The sequence below is a fragment of the Agelaius tricolor genome, unplaced genomic scaffold (assembly GCF_023055355.1).
Source record: "Agelaius tricolor isolate 1412-34295 unplaced genomic scaffold, bAgeTri1.0.p SCAF_3, whole genome shotgun sequence".
NCBI lineage: Eukaryota > Metazoa > Chordata > Aves > Passeriformes > Icteridae > Agelaius > Agelaius tricolor.
The window spans coordinates 5,337,258-5,359,970 of record NW_027269263.1 but is presented as its reverse complement, the minus strand read 5'-3'; the positions used below and the strand labels follow the sequence as shown (position 1 = coordinate 5,359,970).

Sequence of the window (22,713 nt, the reverse complement as noted above, 5' to 3'; positions counted from 1 at the left end):
CCCGCTCCCGCCCGCACCGCGCGTGCGCCCGGCGGGGGCAGCGGGGCGGGGCGGGGCCGGGGGCTGCAGTACCTCCGGCGGCCGCGAGGGGGGCGCCCCAAAGGCCGCTGCGAGGGAAGGGGGCCGGCCCCGTGACTTCCGGCGCGAGCCGCGGTCTGACCGAATTCTCCCGAAATCGTCGGGAAAAACAACCCCGGAACGTCCTCCGTCAGTGTCAGCCGGTCGCTTGCCTTGCCCCACAAAAATTCGGGTCTCCACACAGATAAAAAAACTTTCTCTCTTGTTTATACTTTTTAATCAAGTTAATGTTCGCTGGTTCTGAATTACATAATTCATCATTTTCAACGGGAGGCGCCTCAGGGCGGCTGAGGGGGTGGCCGTGCCCTGCATTGTCACGGGCTATCCTGCTTCCTCTTCCCTGCTTCCCTGCTTCATTTTCCTCGTTAATTTTTAATTAATTGCTTTAAATAATCCTAATCAGGGTATTAATTATAAGCAGTGTGCTCGGCCTGTAGGAAAGCACAGTCCAGGACCCTGCTAAATGGGGGCTTGTGCCGATGATCAAAGGAAACACCTTCGCGGCCGGGTGGAAGTCACTCGGGGACAGGGCGTGGAAAATGGGTATTTTATGATTGGCTTTTCGCAAATATTAAAATGAATATTATATGTGTTGTGTTAGAAAGTGATGCTTTGTTAATTTTCTTTAAATATAGTTTTAGGTTATAAGATAATGTTAAAATAGAAACTATGCTATGTAAGATACTTTTTTTAAAGAGAGGAATGAGGTACTCTCACCAAGCCAGCAGCCACAGGACACCTAAATCTTTCAGAGAAAAAGAACTTATTGCTCACTCATCAGAAAAAACTAACTTCGTCCTGCCTCACTCAGCCATGAAGACACCATTAGAATTAAGAGGAAGAAATTGACGATGACCAGACAGAATCCTGTGTTTGAATGGAATTTATGCATCATGTATAAGGTGTATGAATAATATGCAACAGGCTATTGCTTTTAAGGGTTAATCCTCTGTTAACATGTGTCCTTTTTCGGGCTTATTTTGCCCAGAAAGAGGTACCCGGACGTCCCTAACTCTTTCTTTTTATTGTCTCCTATTGTCCTAAATCCTAATTGTCCAAATCTTTATTACTCTAATTCTATTACTATTTCTACAGCCATTTTATTACTATTAAACTTTTAAAATTCTAAAACCAAGTGATTTGGCGTTTTTCACGAGGGGGCTCTATCCAGCTCTCTCTGGCCTGAATGCTGAAAATAAAGATGCTGATTTTGTCCCAGTGGGGGACAGAGAACAGCAGAGAGCAGCTGAAGGAGGAATGCAGCGTTGTCCTGCCCAGACACACTCGATTTGAGCTGAAAAGGTCACTGCCCACGACGGCATCACCACGGCCGCTCGAGGTACGAGGCTGTGACAGGTTGTCTGCTTTTACCAGGGTGAGGCATTTTAAGTGTGTTTTGCTGGAAGGAACCAAGCAAGTCAAATACAGATATCATGCTGAAATGTAAGAAGCAGGAAAATAAAAAGGTCTTCTTTTTTAAAATACACTTTTTATTTAACTAAACATTTTATTCGTTTTTTTGCACATTTTGTTATTCCAGAAGTGTAGCTTTTTAAATTGCTTTATCTGTCAACTCTTATTTATTTTAAGTAGGGCACTTACAGCGCTGAAGGGAAAGGCTATTTGTAAAATGTTCTTTCAATAAGGAGTTTTCCAGAGTCACTTAATAGTATTCCAGGCATTTCCCCATTGATATTTTTTATGTTTGTGCAGTTGCTGGGAAGGTTTCTTAGGAATTCCTACCAAGTGTTTTAACTGGAAACCTGGCTGTTCTGTTGTATAAGGACTCCTGATCCACACTAAGCAAAAGAACTTGATGATTTGAAATATTCAGCTCTGCATGGTAATATGGGGTCAGCACCTGTTTCTGTTGGCAGGCACCAGGTGACAAACTCGGTGTCAATCCAGGGTTAGAGTTTTGGTAGAAGTTTTCCTTTTGTCATTGTCTTTGGTTTGCATTATTTACCTATCAACTGTTAAAAACCCAACTGCCTCAAGATAACTATATTGCAAAGGCTTTGTTTCCCTGCCTTTTTGGGTCTTGCCCAAAAATTATAAAAGAGAATTAATATTTCTCAGCAGGGAATTGGATTTGCTGAAATGTCACCACCAATCTCTTAATTAGCCCCTCAAAATACCATATTGTCTCTTGGTCCTCAGTGGCAAAGAATATGAGTTGAAATGAAATGGAGTATTTTCTTAAATAACAAAACCAAATAGGTCCTAAACAACAAAAATCACAATTGCAAAGTCAGAGGTCATGTGGGTGATCTTTTACACAAGCTTGCACTTTGAAATATCAACTGACTTAGAAATTTGATATTTGATAGAAATAACAACAGTAAATGCAATTCTTACAAAAGGATTAAAGTTTGCATTAAAAATAAACTTTTTGATTAATATGGATAAAAAGGGGGAAAATTCCTCCTAGTGGTCTATAAGATGTGTTGATTCCAGTTGTTAGTCTATTAATTTATGTAAAGTTAGGCCTGAAACCTCTTTCCTGTATTTTCAATTTATTTTTTCCAATTCTGCTAAAATCAAGAATGCCTTGAACAGAGCTGTTCTCCCCAGTGAGGAGGATGTTGGAAAATGTATCAGAACTCCCATTTTTTAATACTCATGGAAGGAATGAGCACAGCTGTCATTTTTGTTGTCTCTTGATAGGATTGTCCTTGCCATAAACTATTTCTGATGTGTTGTGCTCATCTCCATCACAACAACGACCAAAGGTGGCCGTCTAATGTAATCAGAAAATTTATAGATGATTTGGAGGTGTCATGAATAAGGAAGGTTCATCTCCAGGCATCAAAGAGGTCAGGAAGACATAACACCCATTTCCCTGAGGAGGCAGATCTCCACAACATCTTATAGAGGGTGAGCACAGTAGAGGATCTACGTGAGTTATTAATGATTTCTTCCCTAAAATGTGCTAAAAAATAAAAATTTCATATTAACTTGAAAAGATTTTGTTGGTAAAGAAAGACAAAAATTACAAATTGAGGACAAGTTGACAAGCTTTGTCCAAAATAAAACTAGATGTTTCAAATTTTTTTTTTTTTTTGGGGGGCGGGTGTATTCATTCTTTTAGAAAATTGGGAAAAGGAAAGGAAAATGTAGCATTTTTCTGCATTCTTCCCTAGATTGAGGAGGGGGTAAAATTTCAATAAAACATTCCTAAAGTAATACATAATCAGTAAATTGAGATCAGAGATTTTGCCCAAAGAAGCCACAGTTCAGAGTTAAAATTCTGAGTCAGGGATATATCTGTTCAGTTTGGTTTCTGCTAGTTCAGTTGGAAAAATGTCTGTGAAAAGAGATTTCTTTGATGACATTTTCAAGATTCTTGTGTATGTTATTAGAACTCTTATCATCACTGTAATAGCAATTACTCACTACAAAGTGGGGTCATTAGCCCTAATTCATATTTACAAATACACCAAATACACATACAAATACAGTTTTAAGGTGAATCTTGTTCAGAAAGAGTGGAATATTTTGTCATGGTAACGTGTCTCAGCAGTCCAAAAGTGCTTACAGCACCATTCCACTCAGTCTCTAGTTCCAAAATAGGTCAGGACTGTCAGTTTCTCTCATTCTATGACTAAAATGTAAATTCTGCTCTCCCAGACTTCAAGCAAAGGATTTGTTTGTACCGAGTTTTCAGCTCTTTCCAGCAAATTTAAAAAATACTAATTACTTGAACTGTTTTTTGCATGTAAGCTTTTCCTCATTGCAGAAACAGATGCCATCATTTTGCCTGTATCTCCATAAACTTATAGGAAGCCATCAGGTTTATTAGCATTTTCTTGAAGACTGTTTCTTCATGAATATCAGGTTATATTGTAATCTACAGCTGATATTTGTTAGAAATACAGCACCTGATTCTCCCACAGTGCCACTCTGGGCACATTACAAGAGGCTCTGTGAAGTAGAGCTTCATATCTGCCTTTCAGTGGCCAGATGGCCAGAATGTTTGTGTGGGCTTTTTTATTGTTTTTATTGTTTTTCATCATCTCTTTTGGAAATGTAAGACTTGTTATTCTAAGCCTATAGTCTTTTGAGAAAACTGAAATTCTATCTGCTGAAGGAAGCTGGGGGGAAATCAACAGAAACCACCATTTTCTAGGCAGCATTTGCTGCCAGTTCTGAGCCAAAAAACTCCAGCCACTGTGCATGAAATGCTCTGGATAGCTGGTGATTTAACCTGGTGGCCAAGGCAGATGAACATTTCATTATGAATCTTCATTTGTTTCTGTGATTTTTATTGTGTCCTAGTTACTAACCACAGAACTCATAAAGTATTTTTTTAAAATGATACTAAGTAGACTTTATATATTTTTATTGTGTCCTTATGAGTCCCACAGAACTCATAAAGTATTTTTTTAAAATGATACTAAGTAGACTTTATATATTCATTAATATATAAATGCTAAATCAAGGGTAGACTTCTCAATACACAAAAATATCTTAGCTCTCATGGTCCAAACTTCCAGAAGCATCAACTACTTTGCAATCAGTTGAGTAAAAGTTGTTGAACTATTAAGTCTTTTATTAAACATGGCTGCATGTTTGGAATATTCATAAAACTCTGAGGTGGAAGAAGGGCAAGGATTCCTTTTGTCAGTCCACTTCCCCATGAATATCCATCATAATGGTATTTTATGTATCATAGCTTGTCCTGTTCCTAACCCAGCTTTTCCTTAGCCACTCCTTTCCTAACTTCCTTTGGCTACAGCAATCTCTGAGTCTGACCACTGCTAGTCTCCCACCCCAAGTAAACAGGTTTGGCAGATCTTGTATCCTCTCCATTATTTCCAAGAACTCTAAACCTTTAACAGTCTAACAGCCTGTTTGCTTTTTCAGCTCTCTCATCTTCTGCACCATTGTTCCTTGCCACCAACTTGGCTTTCCCTAGCAAGATTCCTGGTGAATCACAGAACCTGTACTACTTCTGTGTTCCTGGCACAGGCCAGTGTTCATGAAAATCAAAGGAAGATGGAAGATGTTGAACTTCCTCAGCAAACATACTTTGCCTGAGTAGATTTCCTCAAAAGCACTTTGGATTGTGGGGCTGTAAGAATATTCACTGATGGGAGAGGTGCAGGCATAACCTGTTAAATTTGAAAAAGGTAACTTTATGCTATTAACTTGTTTTATGATGTGCCTATATAAAGGCAGGAGTTTCAGTACATGGAAGTGCATCACACTATATACAACTTTCCTGGATTTGGTTTCAATGGATAATGCCTTTTTGGCTTTGTCATTTTTTAGGAAGGAAACTCAGAGGAAGAAATCTCATTTACCAAATGGGGGAGATTTTATATGTTGTTTGTTGGGTCTTTTTAAAGTAAATTAATTTTATTCATAAGCTTGTAATGGCAATACTTTCTAATAATTTTCAAAAGGGCAGAAAATGTTGTAAAATATTTTTATCCATGCTTGGGAAGCTTGTTCCTCTAGCATCATTATTGAGATACAGTCCTGTTTTATAGTTTGTTTATAATCTGATATACTATGATATCAGTGAATAGGCAGAAGAGCAGAGCAACAGATTAATAACGGCTGAGGACTTTTAATGTACTTCAACCTAGGAAGATGTTAAACTTTTACAACACTCCAGGTGTCATGGTACTGAAGATATGGGCTGGGTGTTTGTTAAATCCCTGGGTGTGTTTGGGATAGCCATATGATCTCTGTAGTATTTCCTCCTACATGATAAATAGTGGAAAAAACTTTCACCTGGGGAACTGGAAATCCCATTTTTTGAAAAATACTTGTTTGTTTATTTTTTCCCTTAGAGAGCAAGAGAAAATGTGTCTCTTTAGTCATAAAGTAAATCAATCATTTTGTGTTTAAATCGGTGCACTTCCTGGTGAGCAACTTTACACACAATTAGGGGCAAATCTTACCTTATATTGATGAGAGACTGTTCCTCACCCCTGCAGTATTCATTGTTCTAAGTGCTCCTCATTTACACTTGAGGATCTTGCAGTCTCACACAATTCTCCTTTAAAAGAAATCACTGATAAAACTGACAGATCTTCCTGGTATCACTCTGAGTTGAATTGAATCTCCAAAAAGTCTGCAAAATATCCTTAACAGTTTTCTTTCAGCATTAAGGATTGTTGTCAAACATAGCTGACAGGTGTGATTTTAAGGAGATGTAATTAAGATGGGATGGGGAAAAGTTGAAAGGAGCATTAAGGAGGTGCTTCTAAATTGGTGGAAACTCAGAAGAACATTTTAAACTTAAAACAAGTGTAGGTATTTCTTTGTGAGGTTTGTTCAGTGACTCAATAGTGGGGTTTCAATATTTATCTCCCCACAGCTAGGGTAATTTTCTTTCCATGCTTCTTTCAGGGTGAGGAGGCAAGGAGGAGTTCAGAAAGGAAGTTTCTAGCAGAAGTTACTATTGTCAGCTGTACCCCCTGTAACACCAGTTTTCCTTTCAGTCTATTCAGCCAAGTCATGGTTTAGCCCTGTGTTGCATCACATAGCTCACTGGGAAGCAGACTGAAAGCTTCTATTTAAAAAATCCCCAAACAACCAACACAAGAAAATACAAAATATTGATCATAAATGAATGAGAAAAGATAATTCACCTGATTTTCCTCTGATAGGGTTCTCTTCTGTGGGATTCTTCAAGAAGGCATTCAACCACTTGTCTGTGTGCAGCTAACATTGTAAGTAAGCCTTGTTGAAAAAAAAAGCTGAGTTTTATAAACACTTCAAATGGTACTGTTGCCAGAAGAGAAAAGGTAGTTCTACTGCCTGTTCCCAGTTCAAGCTGTTCTTTCCTCTGTGTTGGCAGATGTTTTTTGCAGCTGACATTGGAAAACTGGTTTGGATTAATACTAACTTGTTTATTTCTTTGCCAGGATGGTTACTGCTCAGGTGAGTTTCCTGATCTGGCTGCAGAAACAATTCTTGGGAGTGGCATCACAAAGCCTGGGATAGAGCTCTAAATTGAAGCTGGTTAGTAATATAAGAATATGAATTATGAGTCCATAGATTTCTGCTGGACAAGTAACAGAGGGTATGTGTAAATTAATTATGGAGCTGGATGCTGTCCACAACACATGTAATGTTTGTGTGCATTATTTCAGAAGATGTCTTTAATTCTGATTTGTGGAGAGAAGTGGATTAAGGAAGTGGATTATGGAAATTCATGAATTAAGGAATGGAGACTTTTAGAATTCCCTCAGCATTACTAAAATCCTTTTATTCCAGTTTTCTTTGTGCTACAGAAGGAAGAAGCTAGCGGAATGCATCATGCAGAATAATCCACACAGTACACAAAAATACTTTAGTGAAAAAAGCCAAGCAAAGTCAGGAGATAGTAGAGATTTATTTCAGTATGACATGATTGCAAGCAGGCGTAGCTTATGCTACCTGTCCTATCCCTGTGTCCAGACAGGCTGTCCCTGTCAATGCCCAGCCTGCCCTGCTCCCCCCAGGGAACCCTCACTGCCCCCAGAGCCCAGGCCACTGGCAGGTGCCCCATGTCCCATTGGGCGCCTCTCAGCACCCAGGACATGTCTCCAGAGCCGAGACAGGTGAACCAAGGACAAAAAACATGAAATCATTAAGAAAAGTGGGAGCAAGGCAGCATTGCCTGGCAGGATTTGGAAAGATTATAATGAAGCAAGGAATAAATGCTTCCACAGGAAAGCTGAACACAAGGCAAACCTTTGTGGCTGCAGCAGTGAGGTGACATGGCTGTGACCATGACCCTGACAGGAGAAAGAACTGGAGAGCAGCTTGTGGCACTCACTGATACCAGGCTCCCAAGATGTGAGAGGGCAGCAGGGAACTTGGGTGTTGAAGATCTTTGCTGCCTTCCTTGTGGCACTTGGGGATGGATGTAAAGGTCCCAGAGCTTGTCAGTGGCTGCTGATATGAAGGGGATGTAAAGTTATGTGACATGTGAACACTTCAGAAATACTTTGAATTACATTGTAGGAATACAGATAGCGTTGTAAGGGAGACACAGAAAAAATTGCAAAGGTGAATGTTTGGTTCTGGTTAAGTTTTCATAACTGAATCCATTTTCAAAGCAAACAGAATAGATGTTTAATATTTATTTAGCTTAAAAATTCTTAAAAACCTCCAGGCTTCTTAAAAACCTCCAGGCTGTCTCACATTTCCTGCTTTAGAGAAGCTGGAAGATTTTGAACTGCATTGTCAGTATTTTTTACACCTTCCTATGCTCAGGACAAGTGTCCTTGAAAGGGCAGCAACTTTGGATTAGCTGGTTGTCATGTAGACAAGGCTGTTTTCAAAATAAAGGCACACAATCCATTTGTAAATCTTGCAGAATATATGAAAGTCTAATCAGACTGACTCAGACAGCCAAACTGCAGTGTATCTCATTTGAATTCTCTCTTCCTGTAGGCCTTGTCTACAAGAAATATGCAGACACTGTATTGGAAGTAGAAAGCGTGAATGATAACAATACTCAGTGCTGCTGCAGTCCTGAATGTATTTTAGTTTTGAATGCATCTGAGCATTTCCCTTTTTCATATACTGGCTGTAGCTGCACCAGCCTTATACAATACCTACTTTTTGTCACCAACATTATAGTCCAGGAGCAACACAAGCTTGCACTGCCCCACTTTTTTTTACTGTTAGCACTTGATGGTATTTTCTGCAGTGAGATACGTGGTTATTGATTTGGTAGACAAACAGGGATCTTGCACAACCTCCTCCTTGAATGAGTGCATTACTGTAATTTTGAAATTAAAAGGCTCTCAGGCAAAGATATGGGATTAGGAATAACAGTTCCTTACCCCGAAAACTAAAAATACAAATGTAATAGTACAAACATCAACAAAAAAAACCCAAAAAAACCACTGACAGGGACAGAATAGGCCCTGACACCCAATGGGTCAGGGTGTTGGTAGCAGTCCCATTAAATGGTGGCTGCAGCCCTCCTGCAGTGTCAGGTGTGGTTCTGGTGGAGCAGAGATCCTGTAGAAGGGTGGAGTTTTCCTCTGAAGGTCCTGTGGTGGGGTAGATGGGCCTGGTCTTCCTCTGGGAATCCAGTGGGAAAGAGCTGTCCTGGTGTCCCAAAATTTCAGTTTATATCCAGAACAGAATGCTTGGCTCCACTGCTGTGGCTCTGTAGATAGAACATGATTCCACTGCCTTTCCCCAGACATGAGAGATGCTCTTCTGGCAACCAAACTGGCTGGAGATTCGACACAATGTATATAACCAGTAAGTGTCAGAAATGAGACAAATTATAAACTTCAGAATTCTTTACAAAAGGAGAAGAAACATTTTTAGAAAATAACTTTCAAATAAATGTTAAAATGAGGACTCTAAGGAGATCAACATTTAAGGGTGCTACATTTGATGTCTGAATTATTTGAAACTGCTATTAGCTTTTGTCACAACCAAATATTTCAGGAAAATGGTATTCGTAGCTATTGTACAAGATATTTTCTCAGTCCTTGTGATTCAAGTATAAAAAATTGTCAGGAAACATTGTGATTTCCTCTCATCTTTTATTTTATTTTTCATAATCCATGATAATAAAGCCCTCATTTCACATCTAGAAATACTTGAAATAATATACTTTACAGGTAGGAAAAAGACTTAGCAGCAGTTAAGCTATTATTTTCACTTAGCCAAATAATAGGCTTTAATAAAAAGCCTCTTCTTAGCTGTGTTGTCCATTATTGACATGACTACATCAGTCCTGTAATATTCTTATTTTGAAGGACTCTTGATGGTGCTTTTTTCCTCATGAGAGAGGTGATCTGTATGTTAGTAGCTGGTCCTGGCTGATGTGCCAGTTGTGCCTTTCCATGGAAAGCCTCATTTCCCCAACCAGCCTCTGACAGCTGATGCACTTGGGTCAGTCATGCCTATACAAAGTGCATGGTAACTTAAATAATCTTGCTAAAATACTGCAGTGCACCTGGGATTGCAAGTGCTTTGGATTTTCAGTGTATTTGTGAAGATAAAAGGAGAGTTTAATACTAAGTGAAGGGATCATTAGTGCTGGGACAGTTGTCTGTGTTAATCACAGCTGAAATATACACTGAATGTTTTTAATGCAAAACCTTTCATTTTGCTTAACATTGCTGTCTCTACACATCCTTGGGGTTGAGCACTACATGTTAAAGTGTAGAGCCTGCTGATTCCCATCCTCTCCAACTTCAGCAGCCTTTGGATCAGAAACCTGCCAGAGCTTGTTCTGGAGGGCCCAGTAGTTTTCTTAAACCAATTTATTTAATCTGTGTAGGCAGAAGAGAGCAGAACACAAGAAAATGATGTTTTAATGGAGTAGAAGAGCTCCATGCCTGTCTTTCTTACCCTTAGACCTCTGCCCTGTGATGCAAAGTAAAAGAATTTTTGCTTCTTCAGATCCCACAGTAGAATCATTGTGCTTTATTCTCTGTGGAATTTCTTTAGGGAGATTATTTTCGTCTGACCTTAGATTGTAACTGTTGCCATTCTTTTGGTCAGTTTGCTTCCAGACTGGCAAATTCAACTGTGTTAACATTGCTTGTAGTCTGTCATGGGCTAGAGATTATTACATATATCACTTGACTGTTAGAGCTTGATGTTATTTCAGTAGTTACTGCTTTCTCCCTGAGAGTTATTTTCAGCTAGATCCTTCTCCAGACCTGGCCAACACTGCAGTCTCAGATCTGCTGAAGCTGCAAAAACCTCTCAAACTGATGAAGACAATGTAGGGAGGAGTACAGAAGAGTTAGAACAGGAGTGAGTACTAATCACCTAGTCATCAAATCTACTGTTTCCAGAAAATAAATGTGTTTAGTCACACCTTGAAAGCAGCATTATCCAAGGGAACTGCAAAGAGCTTTCAGTGACCCACCCAAAGTGGTGTGGGGGAGAAGAGCCAGCTGGTATTTTGTCATGGTTTTTTCGCGTGAATCGTTTTTTTGCCTTATGCCTTTTGTTATTGATATTGTTGCTGTTGCAGTTCATTTTCTTATCTCATTTCTGCTTCCAGTAAATTGTCGTTATCTCAACATGTAATTTTTACTTTTTTGTGCCTGCAATTCTCAATGCCACCCCCAGAGTGGGAAGAGGGAGGGGAAGGATGGGGCGAGCAAGCAGTGTCTGGTTCAAGAGAGTCTCAAGGAAGGAGTGTACTAAACTGGGGAGTGCCATTCCTAAACCAGGACACCTATAAAATGCAGTACCACAATAACAGATAATTAAAAACTAACTTTATGTCCTTTGCAGCCTATGCAAAGTGCAAAGTTGTTGACTAACCTGGTCCTTACTCTCTTACATATACTCAAGTGCCACTGAGAAAGGACTCCTCAGAGGTTCCACTGTGTTTTGACAGACATCCTGTCTCAAGGTGAGAGGGTTCTTACAGAATGCTGTTTATGACTTTTTTTCCCCTTAAGGAAATAGCCCACAATAAACTGCTGGAAAATGTTACCTTTTTGTGACAAATGTGAAATTTTCAGTGTCACTGGTGGTGTTGCCTCATCAGTCCACAAACAGGTTTGAAAGCGACAGGGAGTTTTGTGCATGGAGCATGTCTCCTACTAATACAAATTTCACTAGTCAGATTGCAAGAAAAATTTCCATTGTAAGGATTTTATGAGTCAAACTGTAACACCACTGAGCTACATGACTGGAAGAATTTTTTTTTCCTTATGGAGTAACATACCTAGTGTATTAAGGAAAATGGACCCAGGTCTTGGATTTGAAGCAGAGAACCAAAAAGATTGATTACAACTTTTCAGCCCTCTTCTTAGAGGCCAAAACTATAAGTGCACAGGCTCATGTCTTCCTCACTTGCTATGTATGTAGAGTGGCCACTTCTGTTGGCTTTTGGCTAGTTTAAAGGGCATGTTTCAGTACACAAGGTATTGAGCTGGCCATTTCATCATCTGAATTTTTTTTCTGCCAGGAAATAAAGGATGAGATGGTCATCTATGTACCTATACAGAGATTAAGTGATGATATAATCATGACATGAAATGCTGTTTTCTTTCTATTTTTCCTATCCTGAAAGGTTTAAAGACAAGATTTTCAGTGTATGATTGCCAATTTTCTGGGTATTCCTTTGATAGAAAGTGTCTGCAGCCTAGCTCACAGCTGAGTCCTTTGCCCATAAAGTGAAGAGATTTATGGATTACATTATATTGCCTCTTTGCAGAGCAAAGTTATTTTCCTTTGTCTGAAAACCAAGTACATTTATTTTAGAAAGCCCAGTCTCTCTCTTCATATCCTCAGTATGACTGTGCTGTAACTGCCTGTGAAATAATACAAAAGGAATTTCCCAAGTAAACTTTGAATTTCATTAATTAACCAAAGAAAAGCAAATTCACTGGTTGAAGAACAGCAGCTTTTCACACAACTGCTCTAGGAACAGATTTAAAGAATGATTCAAATATCCCATTACTCTAATTCAATTTTTTCCTATTGCTTATACTTTTGAGTAATACTGTGTAATACTGTGATATTCATGTTACTTTGAGAGAGGTTTGGTTTATTTCTTTCAAAAAGTTGGTAAGATATTTAGAGTAAATCAATTTTATGCTGTTGACACTTGGGTGGAAGGATTTGCTATAATAAGCACCTCCCATGGCAACTCCTATACCACAGCACAAAGTAGGTGGTTTGATTTCTGAAATGCGAACCTTGTCCTTCAAGAAGCCAGACAGCAATTCATGAAAGAGATGAAAGAGACCTTTTTCATCCTTGCAGTGGAATGGTGGAAAGCTACAAGCCCATTTCTTTTAGCATTTGCAGTTCTAGAATAAGGGGAAGCCCCAAGAGTGGATTGCAAGCTGGAGTCTGCTGGACAGCTGTGATGCAGAAGGACAGATGTCCTTCCAGAGGACCTTCATGTTCCTCTATTCAGCCAGAAATTCTCATATGGCTTATATTCTTGTAATTCTATTCAGCCAGAAATTCTCTTACGGGTGGAATTCTCATTTATTGTCTTCAGCCAGAATTTTTCATAAAGTTTTTACAGTATCTCAACCTGTGCATTCATGGCACGCATATAATTTTCACAAGACTGGGACTCCAGGCTTTGTGTGGATCATAGCCACTCTCAGTTGGAGTGTTAAAGCTCTAAATTCTATCAAACCTTTGATACAATTCTGACCATAACAATACAAGCTTCCAAATCAAATTCAAAGTACTGTGAAAACTACAGGTTCCTCGGGCATAGCCAGGAGAAGCTTGTATGCAGTTATTTGCCAAAATAACTTGTGTTCAGCTGCATACTGAAAGACTGGAAGTGGCCCTTCTGCCAAAGATGACTTAGAAGCCAACTGATCAATAAATGGTACTCAGGTAAACGCTCTTTATCTAATCATATATTCCTTTCAAATGCTGACAAGAAGGAATGTTCTAACAATTACTCAGTGTGTAGCCTCCAGGAAAGAAAACAATGGGCTATAAACCTAGTTGAATTTGCCTTTTTCAGCTGTTTAGATGGTCTTTAAGGGAACAGCAAATTCGGTCAGGCATTGCATTTGTTTAAAAACTATGTATGAGTAAGCCTTTATTTCTGCTTGTTCTCTAAAGCCTCCTGGAAAACTGGTGTGGAGTACCAGGAGTGTTAAATCATTACATCTGTTTCTAAACAGTTTACACCTATTTCTGCAAGGTTTCCTCAGTTCCTGTTTGTTTGCTTGTCTTTAATTTCAGTCCAGTTTGAGATCTGGAATTTAATTTCTGTATCTCTGTTTCCTTCAGCAAATAATGTACTGAAGCCATGCTGGGAAATGTGCTGCAGTTTGATCAGAGCAATTTTCTCTGCATCTAACCCCAGATGAACTAGAGCTTTGAAAAATACTTCTGGCAGGTAATTTACCTTTAGTATGTTAGAATTTTGTTAAAAAATATGTTGTGGTACTTCTGCCTGTTTGTTAACCAAAATTGTCTGAGTCCTTTTTTCAAATTCATGTCAAATCAAGGGACACTGGAAAGTTGGCATGCTTGATTGCCTTCTTTGATGTGTATTAAGAAGCCCAGTCTGTGTTGCATTACTTTTGCTCTCCTAGTGGACTATTGAAACTTTCATGGAAGAGTGGAAGAAAATGGGATTTCAAAGGAACAAAATTAATCCTGATTACAATATATATTCCTGAAATACTTTAGGTATTTTTTCACTACTTGCTGGTAATAAACACTACTCATACAATCACTCCTGGCAGATCAAAGATAGAAAAGGAAATTCAAAGTTTTAATCCAAACACATATAAATTTAAATTCAATCTAGCTAGTGTCAGTTATTGCTTGATAATCTTTGTCCAGGCTGGTATGACCATGGAACTTCAGTCTTTTGATTTATTGATATAGTTATTTAAGCATTATTTCTTTCCTTTAATCAGCTAAAAGTATTGTGAAGAATGTGTTACAGAAAACTGTAATTTCTTTTTAGTAGGCACTGATTAAAAAATACAAGGAGTATGAATCTGGGTAAGAATATTTATTCTGAAAATCAATATTTTGACATGGCCAATACATATTGGGAAGGATAAACTTTTAAATACACTGCAGTGAGACAGCCATTAATTTTCAGATCGATACAATTCCCACTGATGACAGTGGTAATCTTTGCATTTATTTCAATATTCAGTTAGTCTCCTAAGCAGCAGTACCTTTTTAACTCATAAAACTGGCCTGACACATGGTTTGTGTCCAGATTTCCTGCTGTCTTTGAGGTGTTATAGGTATCCAGACTGGGAATTGTGTTTGAAATTCTGCTGATGGTTTTTTGGGTTTTGCTTTTGGGAAAGGGGTTTTGTTTGTTTTGATCTTGTTATACTTCCGTGTATTGTTTTAGTCCTCATTGATAAACTTGTTTATTTCAAAAGTTTCAACTTTTTTGGAGTTTCTAGCTTTTATATGATTATCATGTGCATAAAGACAAGAGTTGGTCTGAAGCATTGAATACTGAAAAGGGTTTTAAAGACAATGGAGAGGGCAGAGGAGCATGCTGAACACTTCTCATGAGAGAAATCAAGCAGGACTCTCTGTGCAGGCTGTGGGGTGGGTTTTGTGCTGGGAGCAGGGAGATGAGTACACATTCCATGTCCGAGAATACATGGACAACACTTGGCTCTAATGAGCAAAAGAAACCTGCACATTTGGGAGTCCCTCCACAGAAGTTAAAGTTAATTTATTGAATATTTGTTTCTATTAAAATAAATGATGGCTTCTCAAATGGGGTAAGACAGTAGTACCTGGGAGAACACATGATGGTGTCAGAGTAACTGTATGTAAGGTAGGGACAACACCTTTTAATACAATCCCTGCAATAAATTCAAACATCCATATCAGGTATGGAAGTGTTTATATATATATGTAGGCCATATCTTTATGAATGTGTGTGTTTGCCAATGTAATTGTTTAGTTTCTTGTGGTTTACCTGACATATTTTAATGTCTGTTATGGTACACATCATTAAAAAAAAAAAAAGAGCAGCAAATTTTTAACATATATTACCCAATATGTTAAAGGAGCTTCTAAAGACCAAAGACACTTCACTGCATACCTGTGGGTTTCAATAGCTAAAGAAACTGGATGGTTTACTGAATGGAAAAGATGTAAGATTTCTGCTACTGGTCAAAGTTGGACTTGAGGATCCTTGTGAGTCCCTTCCAGTGCAGAATGTCTATAATAATGGTTCTATTGTTCTGGTCTTCTGTGTGCTGGATGAAATGCTAGCACAAGAAATAGGAAAAATCAGGTGTGATGAAACAGAACTCTGCCCCTACACTCCACCTCTTAGCTTATACTAAAATACGATGAAATATTTTTGAAATCAGTTATTGTTGTGCATTCCCTGTTTTCAAATATTGACCCTCTTGGTAGGAAAAGGTTAACTAACTCATGATGGTGTCCCTGATGCTTGGGAAACTTTTGGATGGAGAGCAGTGTGAATTTGTGTTCTCTGCTGGAAAGCACTGTGTGTTTGTGTCCCATTCTGTGGCACCATGGAGGGCTTGTCCTAAAAAGACAAGGAATGTCTCATAAAGAAAAAGGCACTGTTGTGGAAAAAAGCAAGACCAATTTCTGAGAATTAAGCAGCATATAAAAAACATGTAGCTCTTGGCTTAAATTTTTAGCTCTGTTATATTCCTCAGAGCAGTTCAGAAGGGAGCCATTTCATCCTTGTTTTCTGAGTCCCTGCAGATTGAGTAATGGGTGAGAATAAAAACATTTTGATGGCAAGAGGTTTACAATGGGATCATTGTCAGATTGGTACCTTGAGGGCTCTACTGGGGGCTGTTGTCATGCCTGTTTCCTTTCTGCTAATGAGTGGATCCAGCTCTTACTGAGGTAAGGAGAGATCAGTGTAACAATCCAAGAGCTTAGAGTGGCTCATCTTTATTGTCAGCCTCCCATACTCACTGTGACAAAGTGAAAGGCTTTGGAAAAACCAGACTCATTCAATGTAATTGGACTAAATGGATAATAGGACACTTATTACTCATTAAACAGAATACACTTTCCTGGCTTTTGCAAAGACTACAGCTCTTTGTCATTTGATAATAGACATTCACTTAGGAGTCTATTATTTTTTTGTGTGCATTGGGATCTTTAAGATATTTTACTCACATCAATATTAATGAGAATTGTGCAAGTAAACCTTGGGAATTCAGAAAAATAACACCCAAGACCTTTGTGTTTCTAGCAATCAAAAACCTCAAATAACTGAGGATCTGTAATTGGTTCTATTATGGGACAGTCTTGGATGGGAAAAAGAGCTTCAAGTATAAATAAAAGTCACCCACTTAAGGACAAATTCTACAGTCCTAGGTTTGCCTAGATAGTAACTTGCTCTTCGGACAATCTAAATCTGTCCAGTTATCCCAGCTTTTTGTGGAGTAAAAGGGAACTCAGAATAAAGCAGTATGAACCTCCTGCTTCCCAGTCTAAAACCTTGATATACATGTTGATATACATGTTAAAATGATGAATTTTTAACTCAATGTTTAATTTCAATGATCTGAAAGTACTAGTAAGACTGGTATTTCCACCTTTCCAGTTCAGCTCTGCATAGATTCAGTAACACTCATTTTGCAGTTTATGGGTGCCTTTTATCCTCAAAAGGCTTTTAAAATATTCAACCATATTTTCTTGTCATTTAATGCTTTGGCATAACCCAGACCTAGGTGTGAAACCATCAGAGTTCACAGCACTTGTAAATTGGACAAAGCCACAAAGAGGTGATTACTTGTTAGTGTTTATCTTGTGGAGAAGTATTTCAGCAGGACAATACTGTAATGTCAAAATTTACATGATGACACCAACCTTACAGTAAAAGAATTCCAGCTTCTAGTGATTTTTTATCTTGCCATTTCTTTTTTTAGAGGTGGAAAAACTGTGGGAGGAACGTGGGTGTAAATTGCTCTGGTCTGAAAAGTGGGTGGAATTAGGAACAGAATTAACATTCAGTTGCCACAGCTGCCCTTTAATAAAGTATCTCAGAGTCCTTCAGAGTAACTTGTTGCTGGTGAACACAGCTGGCAATTAAAATGGAAGTACTGGAGTGAAGAAGGAATTGGGGAAATGGACAGGTAGTACAGCTCTGCATTCTTGTTTCATTAGCATGTGGGGAAAAAAGAGATATTTTCCTGGTATAGTGTGACCTGACCCTGTTTTGTCCCCTTAGTTACTGCATTTAGCTTAAGAAATATCCTATTTGTTCCTCATGGTTTCCTTATTAATTTGGTATAGTATTTTGTGCATTTCCTTTGCCCTTCTAAGAGAGCAGGGATTTTTCTGAATGGATCAGTACACACCTACTCACAGCTGCAGGGAAATTTCAGTCCTTTGGGGCCACCTGTGGCTGTGCTAATGGTAGGAACAAACCCAGGATTTGTCAAGCACTCAGTTAGTTTCTTTATTACTTGTTTACACCTATCTCAAATAGACAGTCTCTGGGTCTGAAAAAAAAAAAAAAAGATTGCTTAGGAAAGCACCTCAATATACACATAATATGCCCCATTCCCATAATTTACCTTTATGAAATCAGAAACACACACATTAATGCAGAGCAGTTATGCCAAAGTAGAGCCAAGCTGATAGGAGAAATCAGCCAATTACATTTGGGATGTTAGCTTTTCTTAAAGAGAGGAGTTTGCCTAATAAAATCGGTACCGTAGCTGAAAATGATGCTTTAGGAAGACTTTCAGCAAGGTTGCTGCTGGTTTGATTTCTATTTGTACTGAGATCTTCTGAATGCCTGCAATAACCCTCTCTTCATTTTTCCTTGATTGGGAACATTCCGGTTGTGTTCCACTAGATGGCTTCAGGGAAAGCAGTTTTGCAGGGAGCAGGAACATGCAGCTCTTGGTATTCAGGGAAAACCTGTCTGGGATTTTTGTCTTTTCTTTACAAGTTCACTCTCTATGTTATACAGCTGAGCCAAAAAGTCCTGTTCAGGGGGGTTGGAGAGCTGCCTTATTGGAGACTGCAGCAAATCCAACATTATGATCCATTTGATCCTGGTTTCATTCAGTGACATTGCGAGTGCCAAGACTGGAGTTTTATCCTGAGTTGGGGGCAGTGGATGATGAGGTCATCATGGGCCCCTGTAACAAGATATCAAACCAGGCATGGCCTTGCACAGATTACACTACACAGGGTGTTTGTGTAATCAGTGCTACAGGAGCTAAAACTGGGTCTGTGCCTTGGTCACCTGCAGCACTGAGGTCCAGGGCTGTCATGAGCCGCTAGCCCGCTGGTGATGGAGCAAGAGGCAGCAGTGCTGGAACCTTCCAGAAGGGTCTCCAACAACAAAGCTGCTTGGTGGCACAGGCACACACACATGCAGTCACTCAAGTACACACTTCAGGGGGCTCTTGTAGAATCACCAATGACAAACAAGTGGGAAGGATCTTTGTGTGGCGTTCCGAGGAGGAGATTTATTCCAGCCACATGCAAACGCAACCATGAACAAAGACAAAAGGACAGAGGAGGGTCCAGGTTTAAATACGGGGGACAAGGGGGTGGAGCAGAGCATCAGGCCCAATGGGCTAGGGGCTCAGGGCGGTACAGAGATGGGACAAGGGGTGACAGCCAATAGGGTAAAGGGGGTGGGACACTGTGGCAATATGGAGCCAATGGAGCCAATATGGACACTGTGGCAATATGGAGCCAATATGGAGCAGGGAAGGGAGAACATTCTAGGGGATATACATATAAGGAAAAAGGGCCAGAGAGGCCGACAGGCCAACCAGGGAGGTAGAACTGGGGTGTATTTGCATACACAACAAAGCATCCTGGGAAAAGCTCTGCTCAGTCACCTTGAACAGGGGATATTTTACCAACTTAGGGTCTGTCCCTCCAAGGAACCATAATGGACCCGTTTTATGTAGGCCCACCAGCCTCCACAATGAGCACATGCAGGCTCCTAAACAGATATCCCTTTGTTTCCATCAAATTAGCCAGAGCACCTTATTCCAGCTTTGCCCTAGCTGCCAGAGGACAGACAATACTTGCTGTAGAATAAAAACCTTCCTGGAGAGCACTAAGGACAGACAAAAATAAAATTTATATTCACTGGCCAAAACAGTCACTGTTAGATCACCCCCCACCTCTCCTCATTTCCCACGTGTCACAGGCAGTTAAGGGGCTGGTCAAGGCTTGGTGCTCTGGCAGTGGTTCTTCTGCTGCCTGTATTTTTCCCTCATTGTGCACAGGGGACTGCTGTGGGAGAGATGGGAATGCAATCAGAAGCTGCACAAAGTGTATCAAGGAATATTGCCAGGGCAGCCAGGTTATTCTTCACTTGTTGCAGCTCTGTGAGCAGAATCATAATCTCTGTGTATATGTGGAAAAAAAAAAAACGACAAAAAACCTACAGTGATAAAATAATGGAACTCGCAAAAGGCAGAAAATGCAGAGCTCTTATTGGCAATCCTGCAGTCCCTGTGCAGTTCAGAGAGCCAGACCAGCTCAGCTAGCACTGGGGGATTGCAGCCATACAATGAAGTTCAGATGCTCTCTCAGCACATGCTTGCTGTTTGGAGAATCAACAGCACCCAAATAAATGGTTGCCTACTGAGTAGTTAAATTTGACAAGCAGCTTTCGTTCCTATTTCTGTGGTGCTTTTCATCAGCTTAGTGTATGTCCCTCTTGTTACTGTAATGTCATGTTTTAATAACTTCTTTAGCCTGACTGTCCCCTTGTTCTGCTTCCAAGTGCTCTGTTTCCCAAATTCCTTCTCAATACATCTTGTAGCACTAGAGAAATGCTTTAATTTCCATAAGACTCTGCTGCTCTCTGCTCACCAAAGAAGCATCTGAACAGATTCTCTCTTGTATCAGCTGTTGAAGTTTGTTTATTCTGGACCCAGGAGAGGGGAAAACAGAAACGAGCAGGATTTTCCATATCTTCTGAAAAGGCTTAGTTTGAACATCAATCTCATTTAATTTTGCCCTAATTTATCTGAGACTGTAAGTCCCACTTTTGCTTCTTTCTCACGTTACTAATTCTCAATGTGGGCTGCAGTAAGACTGATAGTGTAAGAACCTGAATTCTCTACAGTAAAATTTGTAGCTTATCATATTCAATAATAAGAAAGCAAGTTGTAAAGTTTAAACAATTTCTCTAAACTCATAGTAAAATAAAGCTATGGTGGAAGATCATAAAACACATAAAGATAATTCAGTATTTAATATCTTCAATCCTAGTGGACAGAATTTATCAATGAGGTTTAGATCTAAATGCCATCCTATCTCAGGTAGGACAAGTCAACTCTTTTCCTATGACACAATATATATAATGATGGAAGAATCTCTCCAATCTAAATTTATTTGAAGCCTAGTGAGAACATAATTGCCATGTACCCAGCCATGTGCCTTCCTGTGATTTGGTCTAAGATCAGTTTCCCAGAGTAGTGAAAATTCGTGGATTAACATACAGACATGCAGGCATACACACACATATGCTACAAAGGCTAAATTCTGCAAATAACTTGTCTCCTTCTCAAAGTGCAAACAAGCTATAAAAAAGAATAGTTTGGAGTCAAAGAAATCAAACAATGGTAATGTGAAGATGAACAAAAGTATCTAAAAGGAGATACTTAAGTTAAAACAATAGAAAACATTTCTATGTGACTTCATGACTAACTTTGCTTCCAACAAAACTCCAAGACCAGTCTGAACTGCTTAAAGGAAGTTCTATTTGGAATTTCTAAAATAACTTAATGGTAATCAGCATTTCAGTCAATGTCAACTTCAGCATTTTCGTCAATTCTTCTTGAATGAAGAATTAAGAAAAATAATCGACTCTGTTCACATTGCAATCAAATGGCAAAGCCAAGTGACCAAATATCACCCACACATAAAGGAGGGCAAGGAAAACTTCTGAGTGTTCCAACCAGAAAAGTAGAGTTTAATGTAGAGTTTTGGGGAAATAAAAGTACTGATAATCACCTCAAAATTGTAAATAACCTCCTTGCAAGCAGATATCAGTTAATCAGAGATTATTGATCTAATCAGAAAAATAATTGTTACTTTAAAGATATTTTGAGGATTAAAAAATAAGGAGGAAAAAAGCAAATAAGTTTAGGTGAAAGTTTTCAGAAAAAAAAATCAATGCTTCCATTTTTTTTGAAGTTGTAATTCCAGGGGAGAGAAGTTACAGTCCACAAAAAAACAAAAAAAAACCCAAAAACCAAAAAAATATACTTGAAAACAAATTTCTTGTTGAAAACTTGCTTTGATTATTTTTTTTTTCTCAAGAGTTCCAAGCTGCTTTGGTAGAAATAGCTATATTCAAAATATGTGAGACAGTAAAAAACCCAAAAATTGACAACATAAAAAATACTGAAAGATGTTGATGTACAAAAAGCTATATAAAATCCTCTTCCTTTGAAAAATTATGGCCAGCTGTATTTAGTATGCCTTAATTATGCATTTGATCCAGAATGTCATTCATCCTGCTTTCCCCAGCTGATTTCTGACTGAGCATCTCAATGGTAACTGGGTCAGCTGCATTTTTGGTGTGAATTGAAAGAGAGAATAAGTTTTGATCCCTAAGGAAAATTTGGTTTTGGCTGTGAGAAGAAGTTTGAGGTGAAGGAATCAAGCAAGCAAACATATAAAAGTTTACTTGTAGTGGAAGAGTTTATATAGGACAAGACAAAATATTTTTTGCATTGCTGCAGTTACTCTGCATGTCAACACTCTTTGTTTTGAGGAACCATCTTGCCATTAGCAATATTTGGGCAGCATTCAGAGAAAATTCAATGCAAAAAAAAAAAAAAAAAGTAACAAACTACTGGTTACTGCTTTGAAACTCCCTCTCCCATGTCCAAGATTTTAAAACTTTCACACCAGAGCCTTGCCTGCATTAGTGAGGAGGAAGATCTTTCTCCAAGACATGGTTATTTCTTCCCACACCTTGCCAGAGGATAACAAGACAAAATAATGGAGCTGAAGAGCTCCAGCAAGACAAACAGAAAAGCGAGTCAGGGAGATCTTACCACACTGTTATTTTTGAGGGACTATTGATTTGTTCTTTCATTTTAATCCTTCCCTGTTTGGGAACCAGATCAGTTTAAAATAAGGAAACACTTAAAAAATATAACATTATGAAGGGATTTACTCTTTTTCCCCTTCTCTTATATCCTCAAATTATTTTCACTGGAGTGTGCACCA

The 22,713-nt window shown here is 38.9% G+C and overlaps 1 long non-coding RNA gene across 1 annotated transcript; it reads left to right on the top strand.

Moving 5' to 3' along the window:
* Positions 1-36: 36 nt before the first annotated feature.
* On the top strand, positions 37-15,572 carry LOC139587745 (uncharacterized). Its single transcript, XR_011678471.1, has 5 exons — positions 37-1,417; positions 4,945-5,210; positions 6,702-6,764; positions 6,960-11,425; positions 13,789-15,572. It is a non-coding gene; the product is annotated as an uncharacterized lncRNA (long non-coding RNA).
* Positions 15,573-22,713: the final 7,141 nt, after the last annotated feature.